Raw genomic sequence first — 7579 nt, forward strand, 5'->3', positions numbered from 1 at the left:
CATAATTCAAGTCTTTCCTGGTGATGTCTCCGAACGGAAGTTACTGTCTTAAAGAATCTGACAAGGGGTTTTTCAACTGCTGAATATCTTCCTCTTCGAAATCTGCATGTTTCCAAAACCAAAAACCTTGTTGAATCAAAGCATTTTCCGAACAAGTACTAATTTTGTGTGTGTGTGTGTGTGTGTGTGTGTGTGTGTGTGTGTGTGTGTGTGTGTGTGTGTGTGTGTGTGTGTGTGTGTGTGTGTGTGTGTGTGTGTGTGTGTGTGTGTGTGTGTGTGAGTGAGAGAGAGAGAGAGAGAGAAGAAGAAGAAGAAGAGAGTTTTAACGTCATAGGAAACTATCCCAAGAGACCTTAAAGATCTAGCCAACGAGGAGTTGAACTCAAGACCTGTTATTCAAGAATGTTGCACCCACCCAATGCTCTCATTTTTCCAAACGTACAAAATTCCTTTTCTTGAATTTGGCAAGAGGAAATTTTTCAAGAAATTAGGGTTATTTTTCAGGTTTTTACACTATTTTTCTCTATTTTGGGACGGAATTTCTCATTTTCCCCTTGCTCTCAACGGGCATCTTTGAATTGAAAATGGCACGATATTAAGTTGAGACACATTTTTCTCGAACACTCACCCACCTAAGCTCTACACGGTTGATCTCCTATTCATGGGAGCATGCTCCAATTTCTTCTCCTATGCTTGCTACAAATGGGAGCCTGCATTTGCTACGTCTCAATTCACCTCGGCCACCACCGCATCACTCTTTCCTATGCTCTCTCACTTAACTCTCGATAATTCTCTCTCTCTCTCTCTCTCTCTCTCTCTCTCTCTCTCTCTCTCTCTCTCTCTCTCTCTCTCTCTCTCTCTCTCTCTCTCTCCAGTTGGGGCTACAGGTGCATTCCATGCTACCTGCCCTATTTCCTGGGACATGTAGAGGCAGCTCCTCTCTTTTTCTCATTGTACCCAAGTTGTGAATAGAGAATAGAAGAATTGTACTATGTGTGTGCGACAAAGCTCAAAGCTCTAACAGGATCAGGCCTGACAGTGCATTGGCACTGTGTGTGTGTGTGTGTGTGTGTGTGTGTGTGTGTGTGTGTGTGTGTGTGTGTGTGTGTGTGTGTGAGAGAGAGAGAGAGAGAGAGACGATACATTTGCAAGCTACGACAAAATATTGGTGTCGTGTAGCTAAGGCTGAGGATGAGAGATCCACAAGCTTTGGTGCAAGGGAGCCATGGAGGTACACATTCAAATTACAAAGCTCAACAATGTGCAGCTCCGGGCTCGAATTAGGAGGAGGAGGGGGGCTCCACAATTTTCCCTTGGCCTTCCTCTTTCTTGCTTCTGTTGGTGGCAGCAACAGCAGTTGACGGCGCGCGGATGATGCCATTAGCTAGCAATGGCAAGGTGTCTGCCACAATGGCTTTTCTATCGGAGCTCTCCCTATCTACTGGAACCCTGGTTCCCGCTTTCGACCCCATTGTCTTCTACTACACCGTCTCCCTCAACAACTCTTACTCGGAGGTTTTCGTCTACATCTTCCACCGAATCAGGTAACTTGCAGTCGAAAAACTAAATGCTCTCTGTGGTTCTTTCTATAGAATTGACAAAGAACTGGCCAACAGTAAGAATATGCAGGTTTCGACATGAGTGTGAACGACACGTGGGTGGACATCGGGTCGTTTAGTCCGTTATTATAGGAGCTCAACGAGCCAGGGTACACAATGACAGTAGACGTGTATGTATTGGCCATAGGGTATGGATTGGCGATGTATACAGTGTATGTGACAAGAGGCAAGGATCTCTCTCTCTATATGTATATTTTTTTATTTTTTTATTTATATTTATATTTATATTTATATTTATATTTATATTTATATTTATATTTATATTTATATTTATATTTATATTTATATATATATATGTGTGTGTGTGTGTGTGTGTGTGTGTGTGTATGTGTGTGTGTGTGTGTGTGTGTGTGTATGTGTGTGTGTGTGTGTGTGTGTGTGTGTGTGTGTGTGTGTGTGTGTGTGTGTGTCTTCCTCACCCCAAGGAATTTCTGATGCCATGATTGTACCTGTGTGCAGAATTTGACACAAACGACGGTGACAGTGAAAGTAGTAGCAGCAGTGGGTTGACTGCAAGGTGTATTGTGTTGATTGTCATAGTGTGTGCGGTGGTCCTCGCCTTGCTAGCATGTGCAAAAGGTCATAATGGGCACATGGTGTGTCATGAAAGGGAACCCTTGGAAGTAGTGTGTTTGGGAAAAATATGTCTCAGCTTAATATTGTGTTGTTTTCAATTTCAAAAGTGCCGGTTGAGGGCAAGGGGAAAAGGAGAAATTCCGCCCCAAAATAGACCTAATTTTCTAAAATTTTCTCTTGGGAAGAAATTTTGTATGTTTGGAAAAATGATTTTTCTCAAGCACTGCTTCGAAGCTGATTCAGGTGGGGGTTCTGCATTATGTAGCAAATGCTAAGAGGGCATGGCCATCTAGAGAGAGGGAGTCTCCCTCAACAACTCCTTCTCGGAGGTTTTCGTCTACGTCGAAGTGCCACCGGATCAGGTAACTCGCAGTCGGAAAACTCAATGCTCTCCATGGTTCTTTCTACAGAACTGATGGAGAACTAGCCAACAGCAGGAATCTGTAGGTTCCGACATGAGCATGAACTGAACGTGGGTAGACATTGGGTCGTTTAGGCCATAGGGTATGGATTGGCGAGGTATACAATGTATGTGACAAGAGGCAAGGATCTCTCTCTCTCTCTCTCTCTCTCTCTCTCTATATATATATATATATATATATATATATATATATATATATATATATATATATATATATATATATATATGTCTTCCTCACCCCAAGGAATTTTTGATGTCATGATTGTACTTGTGTGCATAATTTGACACAGACGGCGGTGATAGTGAAAGTAGTAGCAGCAGTGGGTTGACTGCAAGGTATATTGTGTTGATTGTGATAGTGTGCGTGGTGGTCCTCACCTTGCTAGCATCTGCAAAGGTCATAATGGGCACATGGTGTGTCATGAAAGGGAACCCTTGGAAGTAGTGTTTGGGAAAAATATGTCTCAGCTTAATGCCATGTCGTTTTCAATTTCAAAAATGCCGGTCGAGGGCAAGGGGAAAAGGAGAAATTCCGTCCCAAAATAGAGTGTAAAAACCCAAAAACTAGACCTAATTTTCTAAAATTTCCTCTTGGGAAGAAATTTTGTATGTTTGGAAAAATGTTTTTTCTCAAGCACTGCTTCGAAGCTGATTCAGGTGGGGGTTCTGCATTATGTGGAGAAATGCTAAGAGGGCATGGCCATCTAGAGAGAGGGAGTCTCCCTCAACAACTCCTTCTCGGAGGTTTTCGTCTACGTTGAGGTGCCACCGGATCCAATAACTCGCAGTCGGAAAACTCAATGCTCTCTGTGATTCTTTCTATAGAACTGGCGGAGAATTGGCCAAAAGCAGGAATCTACAGGTTCTGATGTGAGCAAGAACGGCACGTGGGTGGACATCGGGTCGTTTAGTCCGCTGCTAGAGCTCAACAAGCTCCATCGTGTCGTTTAGTCCATTGCTGGAGCTCAACAAGCTAGGGTACACAACAACAATAAACATGTATGTATTGGCCATAGGGTATGGGTTGGCGACGTATACAATGTATGTGACAAGAGGCAAGGCTCTCTCTCTCTCTCTCTCTCTCTCTCTCTCTCTCTCTCTCTCTCTCTCTCTCTCTCTCTCTCTCTCTCTCTCTCTATGATATCGATCGATCAATATGTGTCTTCCTCGCCCCAAGGAATTCCTGATGTCATGATTGTACCTTGTGCAAAATTTGACACAGATGACGGTGATAGTGAAAGTAGTAGCAACAGCAAGGTATATTGCGTTGATTGTGATAGTGTGCGTGGTGGTCCTCGCCTTGCTAGCATCTGCAAAAGGTCATAATGGAGAATGTGGAATCTAGCAAGCTCTTGATTAAAGCAAAGAATTACATGATGAGGTTCTTAGTCTTGGTCTCTTGAAAGAAAATGACATCATTCTTGGGATTGCTTTCTCTATGCCAAGGTTGTAGGATACATACATATAATTGTGACAAGGGTTAACTTCGAACACACTTGCAAGTTGGTCACACACATAAAGTGTATTGTATTTTGGACTACTTCAATGTTATTTCAGGGACGTACTTATGTGCAGGGTATGTACAACATAAACATGATAGAGAAGCTATGTGTTGATGCAAAACAAGGGCCCATATATGATGCTTGCATCATTTGTGAGCCTATGCATGATGTGATTATTGGTCAGCATCAATGCTTTTTTCCACATGCATGTTAGTGTTTCTTGAGTTCCCTGCTCGCAATCTGGTCTCTTGAAATGCAATGTTTGAATGACTTGCCCAATAAGGGCAAGGCCAAACAACATTGCATGAATATGTATTCATGCTTTTCGGTATGTATGCACTTTGTAGTGTATCTTGGAGTGCTATCTATTGATGATATTCATTTTTGGATGGCACGACAAGCTTTCTATTGTAACCTCATTAAAATATAATGAGGATTGTTTAAATATGATTAGAGTATGCTTGCATCTTAATGACATGGTGGCATTATGAAAGAATTGAGAAAAGACTCTTGTGGCATTATGAAAGAACTAAGAAAATACTGTTGTGTCATTGTGTCAAGTGAGAACAATTAAGAGAAATTTTTTTTGTTATTTTTGTTCAAACCAAATGAGAAAGAGAGAGTGAACATCTTTTTCTTTTTTGTTCAAACATAATGACTCACAAGGAAAGACAGAGAGGCAAACCTCTGCAATGCACACTATGGCATCAAATATATCCACTACCTAACCCAACACATATTTGACAGATGAAGGGTTCAGTAAACTAACGCACGTCTTTATGATCAATTACTTCAAAAAATTTGTTCTAGAAAAAATCCAATGGCACTTCATAAGACTAATGTATTCCTTTTCAAAGAATATAGTAATGTTTGAGCATCCTCTTTCGTTTTGTGTGTGTGTGTGTGTGTGTGTGTGTGTGTGTGTGTGTGTGTGTGTGTGTGTGTGTGTGAGTGAGAGAGAGAGAGAGAGAGAGAGAGATGAATTCATACATTAGATTTTGGATAACGCAAAATGCCTTTTTTTGTGCAACTTTAAGGGCAAGGTTTGTGGAATTACATTTGGCATATTCCATGCTATATGCATCTTTAAATTGTTATAGTTTATACACCAAGTTCATAGTGATTATACACCCTATCTACATACCCTAAAAGCATTGGTTCATTCTAAGAGCTTCAAGTTGTAGCTTTATAATTCAACAATGAAATAAAAATAAGTTAGACACATGGTTGGCTCTTCATTGGGTTATCTTTTGAGAGTTTCTAAAGATTTCACTATTGATAGTTAGATGGAGTATTGTATTAGAGCTTTGGAGGATGATCTAATTTGATAGAGAAACATTAAAGATAATATAATTGACACTTCATTGTGTATGCATAAAGAATGTTTTCACCTTGAGTAAGGGACAGAGAGAGAAGAGAGCTACCAAAATTGGACCTTGCCTCTTCTTGACCGCAGCAACGCGCGGGTCACATACTAGTATGCCCTTACGATGCTAGTAGACTAGGGTTCCCTTACAACAGTGGGGTGGTTGCATGATCGGGTGTATCCATTTTTAGTAGTTTTCCCCACCAAAACTATTTGAAAACAATTTCTTTTTTGTTACTTTTACGTCCGTTTGATTTTTTTGGACTTACTTTTAAGAGGCAAGGTTTGGTGGCCACACAAAACACATAGTTACAAATATAATGAATGTCCAAATCGTCAATTTTTTACAACAAATGAAAATTTTAGTGGGCAGGGACTACTCTAGTTAAGCTTGTCATACTCTGACAGCATTTAAAGTTCTTTGTTTGATTTGCAATTTATTCCATCAACTGTGTACATGTCAGACAATTGAATTTGATTTATTGTATTTTCATGAACGTCTATGTAATTATTATTCATTTTTCTTTTGTAGATTCACTGTCTATAAAGACCTAATTTATTTACACTGGATACCTTATGATATTAAAAAAAATTTCCAAAGATTTAACAATCATTTTATAAATTATGACCCAAAGAATGTGACCATGCCAAAAAAATCAAATTTGAACATTTAATTTTTACTAAATGTAGTTCGAAAAATAACAAAGACCACTTAGAAGACCTTGCTAGAGTTTTGAAATAAAATCTACTATATTTTATACATCACCACTTATTTTGATTTTCAATACCCTTATTGCAAGCTCCTCATAGAAGAACATTTGAGTCAATTGAGTGAAGGAAAGTCACATTTGTACTATTTTCATTTTTTCCCTTGCTTAATTCACTTGAGGTGTGCTCCTTTGGTTTGGAAAAGTCACATTTGTACTATTTTCATTTTTTTGACTTGCTCAATTCACTTGAGGTGTGCCTCCTTAGGCTAGAAAATGTGCCAAGCCTTAAAAATTTAACACAATCCATCATCCATGGTTTGGTCCTACTCTTCCAATCTTAGTTTGTTAATCCATCTCATACAATGAGGCCGCCACATCAACCCCATCTCACCTTCCACATCACCATAGTCAATTGTTTGACTTTGATATTTTGCATGCCAAGTCACCATATTCGCCAAGTCATCCACCATCTTCAGCTACCACCTTGCATGCCACTTCACCCTAAATGCCATGCCATCCACCACCTCACGTGCCACTTTGTAGGTGGTGCTTGCATGTCATGCCACATCACCCGTCACATCATAAGGCACTTTGCATGCCACCTCTCCAACTCATAATCTACCTTTTTTGCTACATACTCATTCCATGTCACCAATGTGACACATCGTAATCCGACATGGCAAATGAAAAGGTCTCTTCCGTCACTTTATATTTCCACTTATACAATCCACATCATCATCCATTCACTTTAGTTTGTCGTATGAACGACCGTTTCATCCATGCCTAACCACCTCAACTGCCACCTCATCTTCTTTTTTAAATGAATAAATAAATAAATAAGCTTTAAAATAGATGATTCAATCAAATTTTATTTCCAACACTTAATTTAATTAAAATATGGTTTTTATAAGTATTTAAATTTTATAAATATAAATTAATATTAAAATGTATAAAATTAAACTAATTGAATAACAAAAAAGTATGAATATAAAAAATTAGTTAAATATAAATTTTATGAATGCTTATATTAGCTAACCAATTAGGTAAACGGAGCATCCCGCCGGAAAGGTAGGCAAACCCATCATATAGACTTATAATAATTATGAGTAGAAAGATGGTAGATTGGCTATCCCATTTAAGTCTGACATTGACATATTGTTGTGTTGGATTGTTTCTACCACATTAAAGATTCTCCCTCACCCTCTCTCAAATGCAAGCGGGGTAGTTTTTTTACAGGCATTTTTTTTTTGTTTTGGGGTATTTTTTTATTATTCATGAGTAAAAATATGAGCCCTACAAAAAATACACTAAATTAGACAAAATTACGTAAATCTTTGAAATTATTGAAAATAAACCTTGACTAAAAGAGAGATACCTTTTGAGGA

Source organism: Adiantum capillus-veneris, chromosome 13 (assembly GCF_014529385.1).
Source record: "Adiantum capillus-veneris isolate H3 chromosome 13, ASM1452938v2, whole genome shotgun sequence".
Taxonomy (NCBI): domain Eukaryota; kingdom Viridiplantae; phylum Streptophyta; class Polypodiopsida; order Polypodiales; family Pteridaceae; genus Adiantum; species Adiantum capillus-veneris.